This window comes from Scyliorhinus torazame, chromosome 14 (genome assembly GCF_047496885.1).
Source record: "Scyliorhinus torazame isolate Kashiwa2021f chromosome 14, sScyTor2.1, whole genome shotgun sequence".
NCBI classification, from domain to species: domain Eukaryota; kingdom Metazoa; phylum Chordata; class Chondrichthyes; order Carcharhiniformes; family Scyliorhinidae; genus Scyliorhinus; species Scyliorhinus torazame.
The window spans coordinates 175,676,553-175,690,218 of NC_092720.1; the positions used below are offsets into that span (position 1 = coordinate 175,676,553).

At 48.1% G+C, this 13,666-nt stretch overlaps 1 non-coding gene across 1 annotated transcript; it reads right to left on the bottom strand.

Annotated features, from left to right (window-relative positions):
• Positions 1-5,498: 5,498 nt before the first annotated feature.
• Positions 5,499-5,575, bottom strand: trnay-aua (transfer RNA tyrosine (anticodon AUA)). The gene has a single exon. It is a non-coding gene; the product is annotated as a tRNA-Tyr (tRNA).
• Between the last annotated feature and the right edge of the window lie 8,091 nt (positions 5,576-13,666).

Consider the following 13,666-nt stretch of genomic DNA (forward strand, 5'->3'; position numbering starts at 1 on the left):
TCAAGCCAGGGTGACTTGTGTCACAGAACTAAGACCACGCCATTTTCAGTCTCCATGTCAATACCGCGCCTCCAGCCTTCTGATTTCGAGCCATTGTTGTATTTTCTGCTTCCAAATATTCGCAATGAAACCAATATTAAACTGTTTTTTCTGATGTGCAGTAAGGACAGTTTTTGTGACTTCTAAATATCAGTTAATTTCTCGAATTATTCTAAACATGGGAAATGTGTCTTGACTGCCTCTGATCAGTCGGCAGCGCCCTTCGTTCTCCCCGGATTCTGATTCTCGAAGTGTTTCTCAACATTCACAAAACTGGTGCTTGATTTTCGTGCGTCGCTGCGTTTCCGTTTTCTCCACTGCCAACTGGTTCTATTTCCCCAAATTCTGCCCGCTGCTCCTCGTTGCATCATGAACAGATGTCAGGAAATACATTTATATGGCGAGAATATCGACTTCTCCGCCCACATACCAGTTATAATTTGGAACGACTCTTATTTGCCTTCTAACCCTCTTTGATCCAAAGAGAAAAATCTCGGCACCTTTCGTCCTCGTGCTCGAAGTCCCTCCCACAGTCCAAAGACGTGAAGGTTCGGTGGAGTGGCCATGCTAAACAAAGAACAAAGAAATGTACAGCACAGGAACAGGCCCTTCCGCCCTCCAAGCCCGTGCCGACCGTGCTGTCCGACTAAACTATAATCTTCTACACTTCCTGGGTCCGTATCCCTCTATTCCCATCCTATTCATGGATTTGTCAAGATGCCCCTTAAATGTCACTATCGTCCCTGCTTCCACCACCTTCTGCGGTAGCGACTTCCAGGCACCCACGACCCTCTGTGTAAAAAACTTGTCTCGTACATCTACTCTAAACCTTGCCCCTCTCACCTTAAACCTATGCCCCCCAGTAATTGACCCCTCTACCCTGGGAAAACGCCTCTGACTATCCACTCTGTCTATGCCCCTCATAATGTTGTAGACCTCTATCAGGTCGCCCCTCAACCTCCGTCGTTCCAGTCAGAACAAACCGATTTTATTGAACCGCTCCTCGTAGCTAATGCCCTCCATATCAGGCAACATTCTGGTAAATCTCTTGTGCACCCTCTCTAAAGCCTCCACATCCTTCTGGTAGTGTGGCGACCAGAATTGAACATTATACTCCAAGTGTGACATAACTAAGGTTCTACACAGCTGCAACATGACTTGCCAATTCTTATACTCAATGCACGGGCCAATGAAGGCAAGCATGCCCTATGCCTTCTTGACTACCTTCTCCACCTGTGTTGCCCCTTTCAATGACCTGTGGACCTGTACTCCTAGATCTCTCTGACTTTCAATACTCTTGAGGGTTCTACCATTCACTGTATATTCCCTACCGGCATTAGACCTTCCAAAATGCATCACCTCACATTTGATCGGATTAAACTCCATCTGCCATCTCTCCACCCAAGTCTCCAAACAATCTAAATCCTGCTGTATCCTCTGACAGCACTCATCGCTTTCTGCAATTCCACCAACCATTGTGTTGTCTGCAAACTTACTAATCAGATCAGTTTACATTTTCCTCCAAATCATTTATATATACTACAAACAGCAAAGGCCCCAGGACTGATCTTTGCGGAACACCACTGGTCACAGCCCTGCAATTCGAAAAGCATCCTTCCATTGCTACTCTCTGCCTTCTATGACCTAGCCAGTTCTGTATCCACCTTGCCAGCTCACCCCTGATCCTGTGTGACTTCACGGTTTGTACTAGTATACCATGAGGGACCTTGTCAAAGGCCTTACTGAAGTCCATATAGACAACAGCCACTGCCCTACCTGCATCAATCATTTTTGTGACCTCCTCGAAAAACTCTATCAAGTTAGTGAGACACGACCTCCCCTTCACAAAACCATGCTGTCTCTTACTAATACGTCCATTTGCTTCCAAATGCGTGTAGAGCCTGTCTCGAAGAATTTTCTCTAATAATTTCCCGACCACTGAAGTAAGGCTCACCGGCCTGTAGTTCCCTGGATTACCCTTGCTACCCTTCTTAAACAGAGGAACAACATTGGCTATTCTCCGGTCTTCTGGGACATCACCTGAAGCCAGTGAGGATTGCAGGATTTCTGACAAGGCCTCAGGAATTTCCTCTGCAGCCTCCTTCAGTATTCTGAGGTAGATCCCATCAGGCCCTGGGGACTTATCTCCCTTAATATATTTTAAGACTCCCAACACCTCGTCTTTTTGGATCTCAATGTGATCCAGGCTCTCTACACACCCTTCTCGCGACTCAACATCTACCAATTCCTTTTCATTGGTGAATACTGATGCAAAGTATTCATTTAATACGGCGGCCATTTCCTCTGGCTCCACACATAGATTCCCTTGCCTATCCTTCAGTGGGCCAACCCTTTCTCTGGCTACCCTCTTGCTTTTTATGTACGTGTAAAAAGCCTTGGGATTTTCCTTAACCCTATTTGCCAATGACTTTTCGTGACATATTCTAGCCCTCCTGACTCCTTTCTTATGTTCCTTCCTACTTTCCTTATATTCCACACAGACATCGTCTGTTCCCAGGCTTTCAGCCCTGACAAATGCCTCTTTTTTTCTTGTTGACGAGGCCAACAATATCACTCGATATCCTCACAGGAACATGCCGGTCCTGAATTCCTTTCAAATGACACTTGAAAGCCTGCCAACATGTCAGATGTTGATTTGCCCTCAAACAACCGCCCCCAATCTAGGTTATTCAGTTCCCGCCTAATATTATCATAATTAGCCTTCCCCCAATTTAGTACATTCACCGTAGGACCACTCTTATCCTTGTCCACCAGCACTTTAAAACTTACTGAATTGTGGTCACTGTTCCCGAAATGCTCCCTTACTGAAACTTCTACCACCTGGCCGGGCTCATTCCCCAATACCAGGTCCAGTACCGCCCCTTCACTAGTTGGACTGTCTACATATTGTTTTAAGAAGCCCTCCTGGATGCTCCTTACAAACCCTGCCCCGTCTAAGCCCCGGGCACCAAGTGAGTCCCAGTCAATATTGGAGAAGTTGAAGTCTCCCATCACCACAACCCTGTTGTTTTTACTCTTTTCCAAAATCTGTCTACCTATCTGCTCCTCTATCTCCCGCTGGCTGTTGGGAGGCCTGTAGTAAACCCCCAACATTGTGACTGCACCCTTCTTATTCCTGATCTCTACCCATATAGCCTCACGGCCCTCTGAGGTGTCCTCCCGCAGTACAGCTGTGATATCCTCCCTAACCAGTAGCGCAACTCCGTCTCCCCTTTTACATCCGCCTCTATCCTGCCTGAAACGTCTAAATCCTGGAACGTTTAGCTGCAAATCCTGCTCTTCCCTCAACCAGGTCTCTGTAATGGCAACAATATCATAGTTCCAAGTACTAATCCAAACTCTAAGTTCATCTGCCTTACCCTTAATACTTCTTGCATTAAAACATATGCACTTCAGGCCACCAGACCCGCTGTGTTCAGCAACGTCTCCCTGTCTGCTCTGCCTCATTTCCCTAGTTCTCCCTCAATGCTCTCCCGTTCTGACCTATTGCTCCCGTGCCCACCCCCTGTCATACTAGTTTAAACCCTCCCGTGTCACACTAGCAAATCTCGCAGCCAGGATATTTCCGCCTCTCCAGTTTAGATGCAACCCGTCCTTCTTATATGGGTCACGCCTGCTCCGGAAGAGCTTCCAGTGGTCCAGATGACGGAAACCATCCCTCCTACGCCAGCTGTTTAGCCACGTGTTTAGCTGCTCTATCTTCCTAGTCCTAGCCTCACAGGCACGTGACACAGGGAGTAATCCCGAGATTACAACCCTAGAGGTCCTTTCTTTTAACTTTCTGCCTAGTTCCCCGAATTCCTGTGGCAGGATCTCATACCCCGTCCTGCCTATGTCGTTAGTACCAATATGTACAACGGTCTCTGCCTGTTGGCCCTCCCGCTTCAGGATGCCCTCTACCAGTTCGGAGACATCCTGGACCCTGGCACCAGGGAGGCAACATACCATCCTGGAGTCTCTTTCACGTTCACAGAAGCGCCTATCTGTGCCCCTGTCTATAGAGTCACTAATTACTATTGTTCGTCTGCGCTTTAACCTCCCTTCTGAACATCAGAGCCAGCCGTGGTGCCACTGCTCTGGCTGCTGCTGTTTTCCCCTGATAGGCTATCCTCCCCGACCGTATGCAAAGGGGTATACCTATTCGAGAGGATCACAACCACAGGGGATTCCTGCACTGACTGCCTGCCCTTTTTGGTGGTCACCCATTTCTCTGCCTGCAGCTTGGGTGTGACCTCCTTTATATAACTGCGATCTATGACGTTTTCCGCCACCTGCATGCTCCTAAGTGCATCCAATTGCCGCTCCAACCGAACCATACGGTCTGTGAGGAGCTCCAGTTGGGTGCACTATCTGCAGATCAAGCCATCCGGAACGCTGGAAGCCTCCCGCACCTGCCACATCTCATAGTCAGAGCACTGCACCCCTCTAACTGACAATGCGTCAATTAATTAGTAAATTAAAATGAAAAGTTAAATTTAAAAAAAAGTTACTGTTAACTAACTGTTTCCTAGCACTAGATTTCTACTATAAATGTGAAAGCTAAATATAGTACTCTCCGATCTCTGGCTTAGATACCCCCCCTAAATTATAATAAAGTAAGTATATTTAATTAGTTACCAATGCTTAATTTTTTTAATTCAGTGTACATTCCCAACCAGTCACTCAGGTCACAGCTTTTCTGTCATGTCACTTCAGTCCCCCCCCCACCCCCCCCCACCCCCCCCCACCCCCCCCCACCCCCCCCCACCCCCCCCCACCCCCCCCCACCCCCCCCCCCCCACCCCCCCCCCACCCCCCCACCCCCCCCCCCACCCCCCCCACCCCCCCAACCCCCCCCCCCAACCCCCCCAACCCCCCCCCACCCACCACCACACACACACACACACACACACAATTTGAAAAGGTAATTTGTGTGTGTGCCATTTTGTCCATTGATTAGCAGTTTAGCTGGATTGGACATCATCAACGTGCCGGGTTACGGGTATACAGCGCAGGAACGTGGTCACGTCGTCCTCTGCTGATTTTTTGAAACCATTTCATCATGTGTGCCTTTCCTCTCATTCCTGAATTTTGTCAGTGAAAACACACACTCTCTCTACTTCCACGATTGAACTTTTTCGCCGAAGTTGTACTTCGGATCGCCTCTCATTCGCCGTCTAACCCTCTTTAATCGAGAGAGAAATCTGGGCTGCTTTCGTCCCACTGTTGCTCCTGGGGTGAATGACTGTCTATCGTAGTTCAAATTATATCGATTAACTCTTGGGATGTGAACTGCCTGTTTATAATCAGAATGACAGCATATAGCGTGTTTAAGATTGGAACCGGAGGAAAGAAATCAATCAGTGTGGCTTGAAGTATAAACACTACCCAGGTGGATGATTTGACCCCACATAGATACGAAGTATAAAAACACTTTAGCGAGGCGTGGGATAACACTTCGTCGCTGGGTGGGATAGAACCACTAATCTTTCGGTTTATAGCCGAACGCGCTAACCGATTGCGCTACAGAGACGACAACTGCTGTTGTTCATCGAATAAACATGCCAAGTTATGATGGAAACAGTCTGATCTTCTCCACATGATATTCGCAAATAATTGTTGATGCACCAATCTGGAACAAAAACACGAAAGGCTGGTGGGCAATCGCAGCATATCTGACAGCATCTGTGGAGACAGAACGCAGTCTGTGCTTCAAACCAGGGTGACTGTGTGTCACAGAACGAAGTCGACACCATTTGCTGTGGCCCTGTCAATTACGCGCCTCCAGCCTTCTACATTCGAGCCATTGTTGTAATTTCTGGTTCCAGATATTTGCAATAAAACCGATATTCAACTGTATTTTCTGATGTGCAGTGAGGACATAGTCTCTAAATATCAGTTAATTTCTCAAATCATTCCAAACAAGGGAAATGTGTCTTGACTGTCTCTGATCAGTCAGATAGCGCCCTTCGTTCTCCTCGGATTCTGTTTCTCGAAGTGTTTCCCAACATTCACAAAACTGGTACTTCATTTTCGTGTGTGGCGTCGTTTCCGTTTTCTCCACTGCAAAGTGGCTCTATTTCCCAAAATTCTACCCACTCCTCCTCATTGCGACATGAACAGACGTCAGGAAATACATTTATATGGTGACTATCGAAACCAAGATTATTCTTCGCGGATACAGAAGGTTCAGTGCGTATTTGCTTAAGACACTTTGAAATATTGGGTGAATTGCCGAAGAAGCTAATGCAGCAAATCGAGGGAGACTGTTTCAGTTCCAAAAAGACAAGAACCGGAGGAGTATGATTGAATATTATAGTTAAAGTTTTAAACGGGGAACTGAGCAGATTCTCTTTTTCACAACATTTTGAATTCTGGAGCATCAAACAGGAGCAGAAGCACGCACTCAGTGGTGAGCCCGTTTTAAAGAGGCCTTTGCATAGAAAGTTCCACAGAGTTTATTCAGACGAACACGTCAACTTATCACTGCCCTGCCTTGGATTGGAACCGCGGTTGCTGCAGCCTCAACGCAAAGCACGATCGACTGTATGATTACGGTGCCTCACGTTATCGCCGAGGCAACCTGCAACTGTCGATGTGCTTGGTCATCAACTGTTTGGAATCCAACATGGCCCACGCTTTCTGACTCCCTCATTACACCTTTCGTAGATACACAGTTTGGATGCCTTAAACATGGTTCCATAATAATGTTCCTGCAACAAGGAAATATGCACTTAAAGCCAAGCTCATAAAAATAATCATGCAACCGCTATAATATGTAATACATAACACTTTCGACATTCATCCCAAACATATGGAATTTGGACGTTCTCCTGGTGTCTGCATAGTGTTGTCCTCGTGCTCGAGGTCCCTCCCACAGTCCAAAGATGTGAAACTTCGGTGGGTTTTCCATGCTAAAGTGTGCCAAATTGTCCATTGATTAGCAGTTTAGCTGGATTGGACATAATCAACGTCCCGGGTTACGGGTATACTGCGGAGAAACGTGGTCACTTCGGCACCTGAAGATTTTTTGAAACCATTTAATCCTGTATGCCGTTCCTCTCATTCCTGAATATTGTCAGTGCAAACAATCTCTCTCTCTATTTCCACGACTGAACTTCTCCGCCCACATGCCAGTTGCACTTTGGAACGCGTCTCGTTCGACGTCTAAACCTCTTTAATCCAAAGAGAAAAATCGCGGCCCCTTTCGTTCCACTGTTGCTATTTGGGTGAATGTCTGTCTATCGTAGTTCAAATTAATATTGATTAACTCTTGTGGTGTGAACTGACTGTTTATAATCAGACTGACTGCATGTGGCGTGGGTAATATTGGAACCGGAGGAAAGAACTCTAATCAATATGGCATGAAGTATAAAAACCACCAAGGTCGGTGATTTGATCCCACAGAGATACGAAGTGCAATAACAATTCAGTTGGGGGTGGGATAACAGTTCGTCTTTTGCTGGAATCGAATCACAATTCTTTCGGTTAATAGACGAACGCGCTACTCGATTGCGCCATAAAGACGACAATAGCTGCTCTCCCTCCAATAAACATGCAAACAGTCTAATTTTGCCCACATGATAATCGCAAATTATTGATGATGCACCAATCTGGAACAAAAACATAAAAGGCTGGGCAATCTCATCAGGTCTGACAGCATCTGTGGAGAGAGATCGCAGTCTGTGTTTCAAGCCAGGGTGACTGCGTGTCACAGAACGAAGACTACACCATTAGCCGTAGCCCTGTCAATTGCACGCCTTCAGCCTTCTCCATTCGATCCATTGTTGTATTTTCTGCTTCCAGATATTCGCAATGAAACCAATATTAGACTGTGTTTTCTGATGTGCAGTAAGGACAGTTTTCGTGGATTCTAAATGTCAGTTAATTTCTCGAATTTTTCCAAAGAAGGGAAATGTTTCTTCACTGTCCCTGATAAGTCGGACAGCGCTCTTCGTTCTCCACGGATTATGTTTCTCGAAGTGTTTCTCAACATCCACAAAATTGGTGCTTGATTTTCGTGTGTCGCTTCGCTTCCGTATTGTCCACTGCAAACTGGCTTTATTTCTCAAAATTGTGCTCACTCCTCCTCATTGCATCATGACCAGATGTCAGGAAATACATTTATATGGAGAAACTATCGAGGTGCTGTGCGTATTTGGTTGAGACACTTGAACATTTTGGGTGAATGCCCGCAGAAGCTAATGCAGCAAATTGAGAGAGACTGTTTTCGCTTCCAAAAAGACAAGAACCGGAGGTGTATGATTGGTGATAATAGTTAAAATATTAAACCGGGAGCTGAGGAGATTCTCGTCTTCACAACAGTTTGAATTCTGGAGTGTCGTGTACCACTGCATTAGGGGATGTAAGGTAGGACCTGCACTACAGGTTCGCCGGTAGGCCCTGCCGGCTGGCTCCGCCCACTAAGATCTCTATAAGTATGCATGACCTCCATTGCCCTGCCATTTCGCCTGCTGCAGCAGGAGGACACGCACCTGACTGCAATAAATCCACAGTGGTACCCAATCTGCGTCTTTGTGCAAATGATTGCACATCAATGTATTGCAGTCATATTTTTCCACAGAATGGATGTCAGAATCAAACCAGATCGCCTGCAGCTGGATCCGCAGTCGCCCCACGCCAGAAAAGACTTTACTCACTGGATAGCGTGTTTTGAGGCCTATATCAACGCTGCAGACCCGCCCCAATGGAGGCTCAGAAGAAAAACGTCCTGTGCTCCAGGCTGAGCTCCAGCGTGTTCCCGTTGATCCAAGACGCCTCGAATTACGCGAAAGCAATGGCATTCCTTAAAGAACACTCTGCTCAGAAGACAAACATGCTCTTCGCCAGGCATGTACTTGCCACCCGCTCGCAACTACCTGGTGAGTCCATCGAAGATTTCTGGCATGCACTAATTCCACTTGTTCGGGACTGTGAATGTTAGGCCATTAACGGCGCTGAACACGTGAACCTCCTCATGCGCGATGCTTTTGTGACGGGATTTGCATCGGACCGCATCCGAGAACGATTACTGGAAGGGGCCACGCTCGAACTGGCTGAGACAAAAACCTTGGAGCTCTCCATGATGGTCGCATCCTGTAATGTACAGTCCTATCTCTCCCGCCGCGCTGCCCACCCGTCTACCAATTCCTATTGTCCCTGGACCCCGCCGGCGACGTCCTCAGACTGGGCCCTGCCTTCCAATATGCCTGCACCGCACGCCGACCCGCGCGCCCCGTGGGTCCCCGCTGCTACTTCTGCGGTCAGCAGAAGCACCCCGCCAACCCTGCCCGACCCACACTGCTGTTTGTGAATCCTGCAGTACGATGGGCCACTTCGCGGCTTTGTGCCAGGCCCGTGCAGCCGCTGTGATCGCGCCCGCTATCGCCATCTTCCCCACACCAAACGCACAATGGGGGCCACCATCTTCTCCTCCCAGAGCCATGGGCGAACAATGGGCGCCGTCATCCTGTCCCCCTTAGGCCACGTGCGCCCCATCGGCGCCGACAACTTGTCCCGACCCCGCAATATGCACACCTTGGGCGCCGCCATCTTATTTCTCACAGGGTCTTCAGACATCCCGAGAACGGAACCGCACACGCTCGCCATCCGCAGCATCCGACAACTAACTGGAGCTCGCTTCCATGACGCTGGACCAATCTCGCCCGCACAACCAGGCCACCGTGTCGAAGATGGTGAAAATCAACGGCCACGCGACCTCATGCCTGCTGGACTCCGGGAGCACCAACAGCTTCATACACCCAGATACGCTAAGACGCTGCTGCCTAGCGGTCCATCCTGCCAATCAAAGTATGTCACTGGCCTCCGGATCCCACTCCGTCCCGATCCAAGGCTACTGTACAGTCACCCTCACTGTCCAGGGTGTAGAATGTAATAACTTCCGCCTCTATGTCCTTCCTAACCTCTGCGCTGCACTCCTGTTGGGCCTGGACTTCCAGTGCAATCTCCAGAGCCTCACCCTCAAATTCGGCGGGCCCTGACCCGCCCCTCCCCCTCACCGTTTGCGGCCACGCGACCTTCAAGGTCGATCCCACCTCGATTTTTGCCAATCTAACTGCAGATTGCAAGCACGTTGCCACCAGGAGCAGACGGTACAGCACCCAGGACAAGACCTTGATCAGGTTCGAAGTCCAACGACTGCTTAAGGAAGGTATTATCGAGGCCAGCAACAGCCCCTGGAGAGCCCAAGTGGTAGTGGTTAAAACTGGGGAGAAACACAGAATGGTCGTGGACTGCAGCCAGACCATCAATTGGTACACGCAGCTCGATGCGTACCCCCTCCCATACATTTCTAGGGGAAAGCCATGGGGTGCAGGTCTCCGGCACAGAGTCTGTCCCTGTTGCTCAGAAGGGAAGGGGGGAGAGGAGTAGAGCATTCGTCATTGGAGACTCCATAGTTAGGGGGATAGATAGGGGATTCTGTGGGAACGAGAGAGAATCGCGGTTGGTGTGTTGCCTCCCAGGTGCCAGGGTGCGTGATGTCTCGGATCGTGTTTTCGGGATCCTTAAGTGGGAGGGGAAGCAGCCCAAGTCGTGGTCCACATAGGCAGCAACGACATAGGAAGGAAAAGGGATTGGGATGTAAAGCAGAAATTCAGGGAGCTAGGGTGAAAACCTAGATCTAGGACAAACAGAGTTATTATCTTTGGGTTGTTACCCCTGCCGTGTGATAGCGAGCAGAGGAATAGGGAAAGAGAGGAGTTGAACACGTGGTTACAGGGATGGTGCAGGAGGGAGGATTTCCGATTTCTGGATAATTGGGGCTAATTCTGGGGTCGGTGGGACCTCTACAAACGGGATGGACTACACCTGGGCCAGATGGGTACCAATATCCTCAGGGGGGAATTTGCTAATCCTCTTCGGGAGGGTTTAAACTAGTTCAGCAGGTGCTTGGGATCCTGAATTGTAGCTCCAGTATACAGGAGGTTGAGAGCAGTGAGGTCATGAGTAAGGTTTAAAAGTTGCAGGAGTGTACTGGCAGGCAGGAAGGTGGTTTAAAATATGTCTTCTTTAATGCCAGGAGCATCCGGAATACGGTGGCTGAACCTGCGCCATGGGTTGGTACCTGGGACTTCGATGTTGTGGCCATTTCGGAGACATGGATAGAGCAGGGACAGCAATGGTTGTTGCTGGTGCCGGGGCTTAGATATTTCAGTAAGTTCAAGGAAGGTGGTAAAAGAGGGGGAGCGGTGGCATTGTTAGTCAAGGACAGTATTACGGTGGCAGAAAGGAGGTTTGATGAGGACTCGTCTACTGACGTAGTATGGGCTGAGGTTAGAAACAGGAAAGGAGAGGTCACCCTGTTAGGGGTTTTCTATAGGCCTACGAAAAGTTCCAGAGATGTAGAGGAAAGGATTGCAAAGATGATCCTGGATAGGAGCGAAAGCAACAGGGTAGTTGAAATAGGGGACTTTAACTTTCCAAATATTGACTGGAAACACTATGGTTCGAGTACTTTAGATGGGTCCGTTTTTGTCCAATGTGTGCAGGAGGGTTTCCTGACACAGTATGTAGATAGGCCAACGAGAGGCGAGGCCGTATTGGATTTGGTACTGGGCGATGAACCAGGACAGGTGTTAGATTTGGAGATAGGTGAGCACTTTGGTGATAGTGACCACAATTCGATTACATTACGTTTACTTTAGTGATGGAAAGGAATAGGTATATACCGCAGGGCAAGAGTTATATCTGGGGGAAAGGCAATTATGATGCGATGAGGCAAGACTTAGTATGCCTCGGATGGAGAGGAAAACTGCAGGGGACGGGCACAATGGAAATGTGGAGCTTGTTCAAGGAACAGCTACTGCGTGTCCTTGATAAGTATGTACCTGTCAGGCAGGGAGGAAGTGGTCGAGCAAGGGAACCGTGGTTTACTAAGACACTCGAAACACTTGTCAAGAGGAAGAAGGAGGCTTATGTAAAGATGAGACATGCAGGTTCAGTTAGGGCGCTCGAGAGTTCCACGTTAGCTAGGAAGGATCTAAAGAGAGAGCTAAGAAGAGCCAGGAGGGGGCATGAGAAGTCTTTGGAAGGTAGGATCAAGGATAATCCTAAAGCTTACTGTAGATATGTCAGGAATAAAAGAATGACTAGAGTAAGAGTAGGGCCAGTCAAGGACAGTAGTGGGAAGTTGTGCTTGGAGTCCGAGGAGACAGGAGCGGTGCTAAATGAATATTTTTCGTCAGTATTCACACAGGAAAAAGACAATGCTGTCGAGGAGAATACTGAGATTCAGGCTCCTAGACTAGAAGGGCTTGAGGTTCATAAGGAGGAGGTGTGAACAATTCTGGAAAGTGTGAATATAGATAAATCCCCTGGGCCGGATCGGATTTATCCTAGGATTCTCTGGGAAGCTAGGGAGGAGATTGCTGAGCCTTTGGCTTTGATCTTTAAGTCATCTTTGTGTACAGGAATAGTGCCAGAAGACTGGAGGATAGCAAATGTTGTCCGCTTGTTCAAGAAGGGAAGTAGAGACAATCCCGGTAACTATAGACCAGTGAGCCCTACGTCTGTTGTGGGCAAAATCTTGGAAAGGTTTATAAGAGATAGGATGTATAATCATCTGGAAAGGAATAATTTGATTATGGATAGTCAACACGGTTTTGTGAAGGGTAGGTCGTGCCTCACAAACCTTATTGAGTTATTTCAGAAGGTGACCAAACAGGTGGATGACGGTAAAGCAGTTGATGTGATGTATATGGATTTCAGTAAAGCGTTTGATAATGTTCCCATACGCTACTGCTGAAAATACGGAAGCATGGGATTCAGGGAGATTTTGCAGTTTGGATCAGAAATTGGCTAACTGGAAGAAGACAAAGGGTGGTGGTTGATGGGAAGTGTTCACCCTGGAGTCCAGTTACTAGTGGTGTACCACAAGGATCTGTTTTGGGGCCACTGCTGTTTGTCATTTTTATAAATGACCTGGAGGAGGGCGTAGAAGGATGAGTGAGTAAATTTGCAGATGACACTAAAGTCGGTGGAGTTGTGGACAGTGTGGAAGGATGTTACCAGTTACAGAGGGACATAGCTAAACTGCAGCGCTGGGCTGAGAGGTGGAAAATGGAGTTTAATGCAGAAAAGTGTGAGAGGATTCGTTTTGGAAGGAATAACAGGAAGACAGAGTACTGGGCTAATGGTAAGATTCTTGGAAGTGTGGATGAGCAGAGAGATCTCGGTGTCCATGTACATAGGTCCCTGAAATTTGCCACCCAGGTCGAGAGGGTTGTTAAGAAGGCGTACGGTGTGTTAGCTTTTATTGGTAGAGGGATTGAGTTTTGGAGCCATGAGGTCGTGTTGCAGCTGTACAAAACTCTGGTGCGGCCGCATTTGGAGTATTGCGTGCAATTCTGGTCGCCGCATTATAGGAAGGATGTGGAAGCATTGGAAAGGGTGCAGAGGAGATTTACCAGAATGTTGCCTGGTATGGAGGGACGATCTTATGAGGAAAGGCTGAAGGACTTGAGGCTGTTTTTGTTAGAGAGAAGAAGGTTAAGAGGTGACTTAATTGAGGCATACAAGATGATCAGAGGATTGGATAGGGTGGACAGCGAGAGCCTTTTTCCTCGGATGCTGATGTCTAGCACAAGGGTACATAGCTTTAAATTGA